Source organism: Loxodonta africana, chromosome 24, assembly GCF_030014295.1.
Source record: "Loxodonta africana isolate mLoxAfr1 chromosome 24, mLoxAfr1.hap2, whole genome shotgun sequence".
Classification (NCBI taxonomy): Eukaryota; Metazoa; Chordata; class Mammalia; order Proboscidea; family Elephantidae; genus Loxodonta; species Loxodonta africana.
The window spans coordinates 31,337,423-31,351,612 of NC_087365.1; positions in this window are offsets into that span (position 1 = coordinate 31,337,423).

The window sequence follows — 14,190 nt, forward strand, 5'->3', positions numbered from 1 at the left end:
GGACTCTGACCTCTGAGCCTCACTGGCTCTTACCCTGGGACCCTACCTTCAGGGTCCCCTCGCCATATCTCCGCCCCTCAGTCCATCGCCTTCCACGCCCTCGGGCTCCGGTCCGTGCAGTACCGAGAGTGTCCTCCGGGGGGCGTGCGAAGCCGGGGCTCAGCCGGCCCCTCTGCTAGCCCGAGGTTGAACTGGGGTCCTGCTAAGTCCACGTGAGACCGTAGCTTTCTGGAGGCCAAGGGAGGGGTGAGAAGGGGGCTTCACCTGAGGGCAGACTGAGAAAAGATTTCTCAGACTCCGGAGACCTCCGTTCGTCCTATTTTGCAAATTGGGCAACTGAGGTTCAAAAGAGGGGAAGGATTTGACGGAATCTGCTGATTCCCCTTAGATATCCCTCAAAAGGACTGTGCTAAATAGTATAAGGATTTTTTAAGGCTCTAAATGGCAGGGTCTCCATCCCTTAGTGGCAGGAGTTACATCAACAGCGTAGATCAGAGGTTTTCTTCCACTGAGATTCGAATTAGAGGTGGGTGATTCGGGTTCCACTTCAGACCCTGAGACAAGTTGCTGCAACCTTTGAGTGTCTGGGATGTGAAGCCAGACAGACCTAGGGTGCCTATGTGGCTACGTGTCCTAGTGTCCCAGCCTCTCTGCTTCTTACTTCCTCATCTGTCCAATGAGGTCAGCCCGGCCTACCTCCCACAGTGTTTGTGGGGATTAGTGACGGTCAAGACCTCAGTGTAGGGTCTACCACATGATAAAAAAACTAAACCTATTGCCGTCGAGTCGACTCTGACTCATAGGTGCTCAGTAAATGGTGTTTTCTTCCATATCTGACACTTTCTGACTGAGTTTACCTGTCTTGCCTGTGTGCAGTGGGAGGGGAACTGAGGTGGGGGTGAGGTGAAGAAGACCCTCAGGGAGCTCAGAGTTTGGGGAGAGGGAGCAGAACTCACCCCCTTGCAGCACTATTACAGCCCGGCTCTGTGCTCAAGCCCCAAATGGGAAAAACCCAAGGCCGCATAGACAGCAGGGGCTTGGGGCAATCAGTCTCAAGGTGGGGTTGGAGAGGTAGAGAAATCAGGAAAGGGACAGCACTCAGCCTGAGTAAAGGCTTAGAGGCTAAAAGGAATGAGGCCTGAGAGGAGGCCAGAAGCTCACACCCAGCCCACTGCCGACAGATCATCTAGTAAATTCTGACTCATAGTGACCCTGTAGGACACAGTAGAACTGCCTCATAGGGTTTCCAAGACTATGATGTTTTACGGAAGCAAACTGCTGCAACTTTCTCCCACGGGTTGGCTGGTGGGTTTGAACCACCAGCCTTTTGGTTAGCAGCCAAGTGCTTTAACCACTGCACCACCAGGCCTCACACAGAAGAGCTGAAGTGAGCCTTCCGTGGCCAGACACATGGCACTTACCGTGATATAGGTACTATTGCCACTAATTTAAAAGTCATATTATTATTACTAGGACTTCAGGCCCAGAGAGTTCCATGATTCATACTCATTTTGTGGGACATGATCATCCCATCACCACTGGTCCATGCAAGACCCTTCCGATGTTTTGTTGTTAATTGCCGCATCCCCACACCCTTTCCCCTCACCATGGGCACCCACCCTTGTGTGTTGATATATCCCTAGACATAAAATATATAGTGCTTTGTGTATGTTTTTACACTAGATAAATGGCATTGTGTTTAAGAATCTCGTTCAAATCTTTTCTTTTTTTCACTCCATAACATATGTTTTTAAGATCTATCCATGTTAAAAAAAAAAAAAAAAGTTCTATCCATGTTGCTGTGGGGACACCTACTTTGTTGCATCCAACTGCTGCAAAATATTCCAAGCTAAGTATGCGACATATTTTATTCATCTATTCCCCCAGAGATGGACACCTAGGTTGCTTCCAGCTCCTTCTTATCACAAACAACAACCCTGTGATGAACATATTTGTACCTATGTGAACATCTTCGTACCTTTGTACCTTTGTGACCTATGTGAAAATTTCTTTGGGCTCTATACCCAAGATCACAGAGCATACACGTTTTAAACCTCAGAATGGCTCCATCAGCAGCATGTGAAGGATCGTGTCTCCCCACGTTAGCTTTTACGTTATCTGACGGTCATTTTGGGGGACTAGTTTGGGTGTAAGGCGGCATCTCATCGTTTTTCCTGGCATTTCTCTGTTAATCCTGAGGCACAACCTCCTCCTATACTCATCAAGCATTTGGGCTTCCGCTCCTGTGCGTTGCCGGTTTATATCTTTTGCCCATTTTCTTTTGGGTTTCCTGTCTTTTTCTTGTTGATTTGCAGGAGTAGTTCATAAATTTTAGATATTAATCCCTTGTTGGATATTGATATTCCACATACTTTCTCCCAGTATGTTGGCCATCTTTGTCTGTAGCAGTGGTTCTTAAACTCTAGCATGCATCAGAATCTCCCAGAGGACTTGTTAAAATACAGATTGCTGGACCCCACCCTCAGAGTTTCTGACTCAGTAGAGCAGGGATGGGGCGAATAATTTGCATTGCTAACAAGTACTCAAGTGATGCCAATGATCCAGGGACCACCCTTTGAGAACCACTGGCGTATGGTGCCTTTCAGTGAACAAATCCTTAATGTTCATGTTGTCAAACTGGGGTTCAAGGAGATGAAGTGAGTGACTATAGTCACACAGTAAGCTGGAACTGGGACCCATTTCTGGCTAGCCCCAAGGCCCATACTACAACCCAACCCATTCTGCTATCCCCTCTGCCAGTTTTTGGGCAGTGTTGGCAAGCCTAGTCATTTGAACTTGAGCCTATGGGGAGCCTTAGTAAATTCTTGAACAAGACAGCCATAGAGGGAGTAGTTGATTGATTGACTAGGGGCAGGGCCAAAGACATCAGGGTGCCTCTAAGAGACCTGGTAGGCCTTGCAAAAAGACCAAGCTCAGAAGTTCACCACAGTCCTCAGTCAGGGCACAGTAACAGGATTGCTGAGACGTGCTGGGACAGTTCTTACCCCACAGCCCCGGGGATGAGGCAACTTCCTTCACACCCCAAGGAAGTCCCCACCCACCCCAGAACTACCCTCTTACCAAAGCCACGTAATCCCTTGGCTTCCAAGGTCCAAAGGGCCCTGGCTGAAGTGGCCCAGACACTGAGCATAGGAACACTGGCCATACTTCCTCCTGCAGCACCAGAGACCCTGCGAGGGTCACTTCCCATCATGGTTCAATTCTTGGCAACATAAGAGGGGAAAATCCCCTTGGGGTAGGACAGCTGGTTCCTGGGGACCTCTAGGGGTGGTGCAAGGATGGAACTTCCCCACCAGCTGGATCCCCTGGGGATACTGCTGGCCCAAGGATGAGTGGTGAAGCTAGTGAAATTGTCTCTAGCTGCACCCTACACAGAGTCCTTTCCCATTTGGGGCTCTGCAGCTTCCAGATGGAAACTTCTGGGACTTCTTCACAACTGCGTGTGGATTGTCGTCTCTGGGTCCACTGTCACTCAGTCACCAAACATTTTGAGAACCCCCAGTCTGTACCAGGCATTGTAAGATACAGCACAGTTCCTGCCCACTGAGGGGGCTCACAGTCTGGTGGGGAAGATGCCCCCAGACAATCACAGCACCAGGTTCTCAACTGTAAACTCAAAGAGTGAGAAACCAGCTCTTCCTGGGGAACCCGGAAAAGGCTTTGCTGACGAGGTGACTTATGAGTGAAACCTTGAAGGACGAGCAAGATTTCAGTGGGTGCGTAATACAGACGAGAGCCCTCCAGGGAGGGACCCAGCATGAGCAAAGGCAGGGGGGCTTGAAGGAGCAGAACACATTCCAAGACTGGTGACCAGTTAGGACAGGGCAGTGATTCAGTGCGCCAGCCCTGGAATCAGACTGGAATCCCAACTCTGCCATCTGCTAGTTGGGTAAGCTCCTAAATGTCTCTGGGTCTTGGTTTCTTCATCTATAAAATGGGGATAATAATAACATCACCTTTGTAGATCTCATAGATTGTTTTGAGGCTTAAACAAGATAATCCATGCAAAAGTACATATAGTAAGTGCTCAATAGACGTGACCAGTATTCTTGCTAGAGGAACATGGCATGTGTGACTTGGTGGGAGACAAGGTGGGTGGGCAGGGCTTGTAGGAGAGGAAGCTGGAGAAGTGCGTAAATTGGTGAAAAGGCCCCTGAAGTCCAGGCTAGGAAGTCTGGACCTTCCCCAAGGGGCAATTGGGAGTGACCTAATAGGCTGCATTGTCTGGAAGTGAGTCTGATTGTTGGGGAAGAGGCTCTGATGGAAAACATAATCGAGCTAGAAAGTAGGTGGAATGAGGCAGGAGGCTGGGACAGTGCCCAGGTGAGGAATGCCATGACCTGACTCAGATAGGGCAAGAATAATGAAAAGGAGGATGTAGGTTCAAGATGGGAGGGAGGGGACAAGGAAAGAGTAGCTTTTCAAATTCTTTGGGTTCTTTCTTAATTTATTTCTTTCTCCTTACTTTCTGTCTGTCTTTCATTCATTCCACAGCTCTTTATTGAGCACTTGGACTCTGGCCTCAGGGAGTTTTCATTCAGGGACTTTGCATTACTACTAAACAATGTTACTTGGAGCCTCCAGATGCGGTAACCACCCAATCAGGCCTAAATGATGAGGAATTGACAGCCCTATTTGTGGGTCCTTCCACTTCTGACTCATTCTCCACCCTCAGACATTTTAGATGAGGGGCAAAGGGGCTTAAAGCCAGGCCAGCCTGCCTTACCCATTTCCTGTGATGGGAGCTCACTGCCTACTGGGGCAGCCCCTCCCATCTTTGGCAGTTCAGTCTGTGCAAGAGCTAACAGCTGCCTCTTGCCTTCGCCCCCAGGTCCTGGCTTTACCTTCTAGAGTTCTCCATGCATAACTGCTCCTTCAGCCCTCGGGCAGTTCAGCAGTGATGTGCAGAAAATGGGGCGATCCGCAGAAACTTCTCATTTCTGTTTAAACACAACCTGTTTTTTTTTTTTTAAAAAAAAGTTTCTGAAGCTTATCATGCGGACAAAATAGTGTCTTTGATGTGTAAAGAAAATCTACAAATGGATAATAAAAACCCACAGGCCAAAAGAAAAATGGACAAATTATTAATACAATTTAGGGAAAAGAAATTACAAGTGACCCTGAAACATATGACAAGATGTTCAGCCTTAGTCATACGAAGAGAAATGCAAATGAATACTACCCCAAGAAACCATTTTTCAATTACTGGATAGGCAAAGTTCAGAAAGTTCAATATTTATTTTGTGGGTGTAGGTGCGAGGAAACTGGCACTTTCACACATAGTGGGTGAGAGGCGAAGCTGGTACGAGCTCTGTTTAGCAGTATCTACCAAACACTTTACATGCACAGACCCTTTGACGTAGCAATTTCACTGCCAGAAATTTCTCCTACATTTATACTTACATAAGTGGAAACGATGGATGTGCAAGGGAAAACACTGCAGCTTTGTCCGTAATAACAACAGATTAGAAAAACCCAAGTGTCCATTGATAGGGAACTGGTTAAAAAAATTGTGGTTCCTGAAGACAATAGAATACTACGCAGCCATAAATAAGAACAAGGTAGCTCTCTATGTACTGACAGGGAATTATTGCCAAGACAAACTGTAAAAAAAAGAAGAAGCAAGGTGCAGAATAATGCACTTTGGATAGTGCTGCCTTTTTGTTTAAAAAGGCGGGAGATGTGTATACACATGGAATAGCTCAAGAAGGATACACAAAATAGGTTACAGTTGTTGCCTCTGGGCTGGGGAACTGTGTGGCTGTAGAATAAAGAGAGAAGGAGATTTTCTTTTCATGGTGTATCTTAAATTTCATGTTGTGAATGTAAACTGTTGTCGTTAGTTGCTGTCCAGTTGGCCCCTGACTCATGGTGACCCCATGCACTCAACGGAATGAAACACTGCCCAGTCCTGCATCATCCCCTGATTGGTTAGGAGTCAGGCTGTTGAAATCCATAGGCTTTTCATTGACTGGCTTTCAGAAGTAGATCCCCAGGCCTTTCTTCCTAGTCTATCCTAGCCTGGAAGCTCTGCTGAAACCTATTCAGCATCGTAGCAACATGCAAGCCTCCACTCAAAGACGGGTGGTGGCTGTGCTTGAGGTGTATCGACCAGGAATCAAACCAGAGTCTCCTGCATGCAAGGCGAGAATTCTACCACTGAATAACTACTGCCCTCATTAACTACAGCACAGCAATTAAAAAAAAAACAACTGTTATGGTTTTATCACTCTGTAGACACTGTTTCTACATCTGTCTGACCCCTCCCCACCCCTACCCCCAAAACACACACACACACCACACACAGATCTTGTGAGGGGAGGGGCTGATACTGACTCATTCTTAGACTCACTGAAGCCCAGCACAGTGCCTATCACAGAGCATGAGCTAGGAAAATTTGAGTGCGTGTTCATAGTGACCACCTTCACCCAGATGGTTCCAATTGGTCTTGCTTCCTGGTATTTGTGCCCTTGTATAGACTAACATGGAATAAAGCTGACCTGTATAGCCAGTGGGATATTTCACCTGGCTCTCTTGGATAACTTGCTCTGGGAGAGCCCTATAGAGAGGTTCATATGGTGAGAAACTGAGGCCTCCTGCCAACAGCCATGTGAATGGGTCATCTTGGAAATGGATCCTCCATCCCCAGTCAATCCTTCAGACGACTGTAGACCAGCTGATGCCTTGACTGCATCCTCATGAGAGATTTCAATTCATAGTGACCCTAAAGAACAGAATAGAACTGCCTCATAAGATTTCCAAGGAGTGCCTGGTGGATTTGAACTGTCAACCTTTTGGTTAGCAGCCATGGCTCTTAACCGGTACGCCACCAAGGTTTCCTGTTAGGCATTTATACTAATTCTGTGGGAATGCAAACAGAAAGACATGATCCTGCCCTCAGGGGGGCAAGGTATGTGCACATTCATTCTTTGACTCATTCATATCTTAAATTAACATTTATCGAGACCTACTATAATCCTGACCCTGGACTGAGTGCTGACTCACAGAATGTTGACAATTAAAATACCCTGTAGGACAAGACAGATGTATATACACCTATGTGTACACACAAACCTCATTAAGATGCAGAACATTTGTAAAATCTCAGCAAAAGAACACTTGTGCACTTTGTTATATGTAAATTTTACATTAAAAGAAAAATACTGTAAACAAATATTGAACTCTAGCCAATGATATGCACGCTGAGGTAATTTACTTCGAAATGCATAAAAAATAAGAAGAATTGATGAATGGAAAAAACAAACCAAACCCCTTGCTGTCGAGTTGATTCTGACTCATAGGGATCCTATTGGACACAAGACTGCCCGATAAGGTTTCCAAGGAGTGCCTGGTGGATTCGAACTGGCGACCTTATGGTTAGCAGTCAAGCTCTTAACCACTGCGCCCAACATGTAAGGGATAAAACAAATAAAATGTTAATGGTAGAATGTAGGTGGTGAGTCTAGGGGTGTTCACTGTAAAATTCTTTCAATTTTGCTGTATTTTGGAAATTTTCATAAAAGATTCAGAAAAAAGGACCCTTGGTAACCATTTACACCAATCCCCTCTTTTTGTTTTTTTTTTAATTACACAAGTAAAAATTAATATATTCTAGTTTTTTTTTTAAGCCAAATATAGAAAAAGCCTTCTTTCTCCTTGACTCCAGTGTTGCTTTACTCTTCAGTGACAGCTACTCTTTTTTTGTTGGCTGTGTAGCTTCCAGATCTTTCTCTATGTATTTCGGTAATTTTTTAAAAAAAGGATACTCTGTACTATTCGGCATCTGTATCTCGGGGATCTGCCCGTGTTAATGCATGCACATGCCTCAGTTTTGCTAAGGATGTGCCTTCTCATTCAAGATACAACGAGACTCTGAAAGGGACAGGACTTGTTCAGGGACACACAGCAAAACGAAAGAGTTGGGGCTCTAATCCTACCTTCTAGTTCCCGGGCCTGGGAGCCCCTGCCTGGGCGTGGCCGGGGGCGGGGCCGGGGCGGGGCCCTTTTCTGTCCCTGGAAGCGGTCAGGCAGGCCCGGCCCCGCCCCTCCGCGAGGACTCGCCTCTGCTCTGGCGCCACCGATCTAGGAGGAAGTCCGCAAAGCGCTTCCTCTTTTCTTGGCCTCCGGGGACGCTTGGGGAAGGGGGTAGGGTTGTGAAACCGAACTGTCTCCCATCCCCCCTAGGGGGACCTGTCAGCTGGAGGTGGCCACGCAGCTGGGGACAGAAAAACAACTTCATGGGCACCCCCCTCCCCTCCCGGCCCCATCCCGCCCTGCGCAGGAAGTCTACTGCCTCTAGGATGGGACCTGGGGTAGGTAAGCTTTGAAGACACCCATAGGCCAGTCTCTCCCGTCACCCACTTGATAAAGCCCAGCTCCTTCATTGGTGCTGCTACCTTCTCCAGCCTCTTCTGCTGTCCTCGCCCTGGGCTTCACGTACCAACAGCATGAAACTTTGTGGTTCCTCCAACAGGCCTGGCCGTTTCCCCATCGAGGTCTTTGTCAAGGCCTTCTGCCTGGAATTCCCTTTACCCTGCTCTTCATCTAGTATTCTTTAACCCTCAACTCAGATATCACCTTCTTCAAGAAGTCCTCCTTGATGCACCCATACTGGACCTCATGCCTGCAATATCATGAGTCTCTGTCTCTACCGCAGCATTGCCCACTCTGTATCTAAATTATTGCTTTGTGTGTCTCCCTGATTGGATTAGAAGTTACTTGAGGGCCAAAATGCATCCATTTTTGTGCTCCCAGACCCTGACACAAAAGCACATGTTATTAGTTGCTGTGGCATCTGCTCTGTCTCATGAGGACATTGTGTAAAACAGAAGGAAATGTTGCCTAGCCCTGGGCCATCTCCATGATCTTTGATACGTTTGAACCCATTGTTGAGGCTCTGCGTCAATCCATCTCATTGAGGGTTTTCCTCATTTTTGCTGACCCTCTATAGAGTTAATCAAAGAACGAAGGTCGTCAACCTAAACGTAAGAACTAAAACCATAAAACTCTTAGAAGAAAACATAGTGGTAATGCTTCCGGACCTAGTTTTCAACAATGGATTCTTATATATGACACCAAAGCACAAGCAACAAAAGACAAAATAGATAAATTGGACTTCATCAAATTAAAAACTTCTGTGTGTCAAAGGACTTTATCAATAAAGTGAGGAGACAACCTACAGAATGGGCAAAAATATTTGAGAATCATATATCTGAGAAGGGTTTAATATCCAGAGCATATAAAAAATACCTATAATTCAATGACAAAAAGACAACTCAAAAAATGGAGGAAGGACTTGGGCAGACATTTGTCTTAGTCATCTAATGCTGCTATAACAGAAATACCACAAGTGAATGGCTTTAACAAATTTGTTCTCTCACAGTCTAGGAGGCTAAAAGTCCAAATTCAGGGCACCAGCTCCAGGGGAAGGCTTTCTCTCTGTGTTGGCCCTGGAGGAAGGTCCTTGTCATCAATCTTCCCCTGGTTGAGGAGCTTCTCAGGACAGGGACCTGAATCCAAAGGATGCATGCTATGCTCCTGGTGCTTCTTGGTGGTGTGAGGTCCCCATGTCTCTCTGCTCACTTCTCTTTTTTTAATATCTCAAAAGAGATTGATTTAAGACACAACCTAATCTTGTAGATAGAATTCTGCTTCATTAGCATAAGTGCCACTAATCCCACCTCATTAACATCATAGAGGTAGGATTTACAACACATGGGAAAATCACGCCAGATGACAAAATGGTAAACAATCACACAATACTGGGAATCATGGACTAGCCAAGTTGACACACAATTTGGACAGACACAATTCAATCCATGACATTTCACCAAAGAGGATATACACATGGCCAATGAGCACCTTAGAAAGTTCTCAGCATCATTAGTTATTAAAGAAATGAAAATCAAAGCCACAATGAGATATCCCTTCACACCCACTAGGATGGCTGTTATGTGGAAAACAAAAACAATTAAGTGCTGACAAGGATGTGGAGAAATTTGTGTCCTCATCCATTGCTTGTGGAAACAGTTTGGCGGTTCCTCAAAAAGTTAAACATAGAATTACCATATAACCCAGCAATTCCGCTCCAAGTTATGTACCCCAAAGATTTGAAATCAGGGACTCGAACAGATACTTAGACGCTAGTGTTCTTTCCAGCATTATTCACAACAGTCAAAAGGTGGAAATGACCTAAGTGTCCATCAACAGATGAATGGATAAACAAAATGTGATCTGTCCATACAATGAAATATTATTCAGCCATAAAGAGAAATAAAGTTCTAATACATGTTCGGACATGAGTGAACCTTAGAAACAGCATTCTGAGTGAAGTCAGACACAAAAGGACAAATATCATATGATCCCATTTATATGAAATAATTGAGAATAGGAGATAGCATAGAGACCAAATTTTATTAAAGGTTTCCGGGGGTGGTGGGTGGGAGGGGGAAAGGAGGAGCTACTGCTTAAGGAATACTGAGCTTCTGTTAAGTGTGAGAAGAAAGTTTAGAAACTGATACTGTTGATGATTCCACAACATGGGAAACAGAATTAATGCCACTGAATGTCATTTAAAAATGGCTGTGAAGGCCAATGTTTTGTTATGTATATTATGTCACCAAACCAAAAAAAAAAAAAACAGACCTGTTGCCTTCGAGTTGATTCCAACTTGTATATTTTACCATTCAAACACACAAAAAAATGAATCCTAGTGCTACCAATCACTGGTTCTTTTTTTTTAATTGTGCTTTAAGTGAAAGTTTACAAATAAAGTCAATCTCTCATAGAAAAACTTATACACACCTTGCTATGTACTCCTAGCTGCTCTCCCCGACTCACTGGTTCTTCATAAACCTCCAGCTTTCATTTCTTCACTTGTACAATGGGCACATAAATAGTACCTGCGTGGAACTTGCAAAAAAGCAGAGGAGTCAGACAATAACAGGTTAGTACATACTATAATGCCTGGTGGTGACAGGTTCTCTGGAGAAAAACAAGTTAGGATGGGGGACTAGGGAAGATTGGAGGAGGAAGGAGTGCTTTGAGAAGGGAAGTCAGAACATGCTGGGGGCTTTTTTGAGTTATTCAAGGGCTGGTCTTCTTGAATTTTCATTTGCCCCTCCTGGACAATGGGGGCAGCTGTGATCTTCTGCTTGGTAGGGTGATATGAACACTGGCTATTTTGCAATAAAAAGGGGAAATACCTGAGCCCTGAAATAATGACTATGGCTCTCCCCACCCCCACCCCGTCCTGTTTTGAATGCAGAACAATGAACAGTTGTCCCAAGGAATTTGAAATATGAAATGCAAATGCCCATAGAAATAGGGAAATATATTTTTGAAAGAGCCGGCATCTGACCCACTGCAAGGTGAAGCCTGCCTTGTTTCTTAGCTCCTGCCCTGAGTTGTGTCCTCCACACCTCTCTCTATACTCCTCAATCTCCAGGACAGACTTACTGCATTTTGCGTAGTGGTTATGAGCACGGCTTTTGGAGGCACACTGGTGGCACACGAGCCTGGGTTTGAATCCCTGCTCCAACACTCACTGGCTGTGTGACCTTGGGTAAGTGTCTTAAATTCTCTGGGTCATCATTTATAATCATCTCTATTTTACGTAGACTAAATGAAAAAATGTAAATGAGGGCACTAGTAGCATTTTTAACACCAAAAATTTTAATTTTGATGAAGTTCAAGTCATCTATTGTATCATATCTAAGAAGACTTTGCCTAACCCAAGTTCATGAAGATTTATTTATATATTTACTTCTGAGCAGCTGATATTGGGCAAAGGCTTAAAGTCCATTAAATGGGGGAAAAGACAGTCTCTTTAACAAATGGTGCTGGCATAACAGGATGTCCATCTGTAAAAAATGAAACAGGACCGATACCTCACACCATACACACAAACTAACTCAAAATGGATTGAAGACCTAAATATGAAATCTAAAATGATACAGATCATGGAAGAAAAAATAGAGACAACATTAGGGGCCCTAATACATGGCATTAATAGTATGCAAGCCATAACTAGCAATGCACAAACACCAGAAAAGAAACTAGATAACTGCGAGCCCCTAAAAATCAAACACGCTCATCAAGGAAACCCTGGTGGCATAGTAGTTAAGTGCTATGCTGCTAACCAAAAGGTGGGCAATTTGAATCCACCAGGTGCTCCTTGGAAGCTCTATGGGGCAGTTCTACTCTGTCCTATAGGGTTGCTATAAGTCAGAATCGACTCGATGGCAACGGGTTTATGCTCATCAAAAGAATTCACCGAAAGAGTGAAAAGAGAACCTACAGACTGGAAAACAAATTTTGGCTACAATATATCGGATAAGGGTCTAATCTCTAAAATCTACAAGACAATGCAGCACTTCAACAACAAAAAGACAATCCAGTTAAAAAATAGGCAAATGATATGAACAGACACTTCCTCAAAGAAGAGACACCCAGGCAGCTAACAGATACATGAGGAAAGGCTCATGATCATTAGCCATTAGAGAAATACAAATCAAAACAACAATGAGTTACCATCTCCCTCCAACAATGTTGGCACTAATCCAAAATAACAAATGTTGGAGAGACTGTGGGGAGAATGGAACTCTTCTGCACTGCTGGTGGGAATGTAAAATGGTTACAACCACTTTGGAAAATGATATGGCACTTCCTTAAAAAGCTAGAATAGAAATACCATACAATCCAGCAATCCTACTTCTAGGAATATATCCTAGAGAAATAAGAGCCATCACACGGATAGACATATGGACACCCAAGTTCACTGTAGTACTATTCACAATAGCAAAAAGACGGAAACAACCTAAATGCCCATCAACAGATAAATAGATAAACAATACATGGTACATACACACAATGGAATACTATGCAACGATAAAGAACAATGATGAATGCAAGAAACATCTAACAACATGGATGAATCTAGAGGGCATGATGCTGAGTGAAATAAGTCAGTCACAAAAGGACAGATATTGTATGAGACCACTATTATAAGAACTCAAGAAAAGGTTTAAAAACAGGAAAAAAGCATTCTTTGATGGTTATGAGGGTGGGGAGGGAGGGGAAGGAGAAATCACTAACTAGATAGTAGGCAAGGGTCAACTTCGATGAACGGAAGGACAACATACAATACAGGGGAAGTCAGCACAACTGGACCACAGCAACAGCAGTTTCCTAAACACATCCAAACACTTTAAGAAACACAGTAGCTGGGGCTGAGGCCTAGGTACCACAGTTTTGGAGGACATCTAGGTCAACAGGCATAACATAGTTTAAAAAGAAATTGTTCTACAAGGACCAAATGAACCAGAGACTCCATCGCCTGAGAAAAGAAGAATTAGATAGTGCCCGGCTGCCACTAATGACCGCCCTGACAGGGAACACAACAGAGAGTCCTGGACAGAGCAGGTGAAAAAGGTAGAACAGAACTCAAATTCAGGTAAAAACACCAGACTTAATGGTCTGACAGAAACTGGAGGAACCCCAAAACTATGGCCACCGGAAGCTCTGTTTAAGCCAGAACTGGAAACATTCCCAAAGCGCACTCTTCAGACAAAGATTAGACAGGCCTGTAAAACAAAAAGTAATACATGTGAGGAATGTGCTTCTTAGTTCAATCAAATAAATGAGACGAAATGGGCAGCTCCTATCCAAAAGCAGGATGAGAAGGCAGGAAGGGACAGAAACTGGTCGAACGGACACAGGCAACCCAGGTTAGAAAGGGGGAGTGTGCTGTCACATTGTGGGGATTGCAACTAATATCACAAAACAATATGTGTATAAATTTTTGAATGAGAAACTGAGCTGTAAACTTTCACCTAAATCACAATTAAAAAAAAAATTTGCCATCCCTAAGACTGATAATGCAAAGTTTTAGAATAAAATTTGCAATTTATGAAAGTTTTTGATGTTAATATGATCTAGATGGGAAATATTTAAAAAATTTAAAAGAACAGCAATGCCAAATGTTGGCAAGAACGTGGACCAAACCAAAAAACCAAACCCAGTGCCGTCGAGTCGATTCCGACTTGTCGCGACTCTATAGGACAGAGTAGAACTGCCCTGCAGAGTTTCCAAGGAGCGCCTGGAGGATTTGAACTGCCAGCCCTTTGGTTAGCAGCTGTAGCACTTAACCACTATGCCACCAGGGTTGTG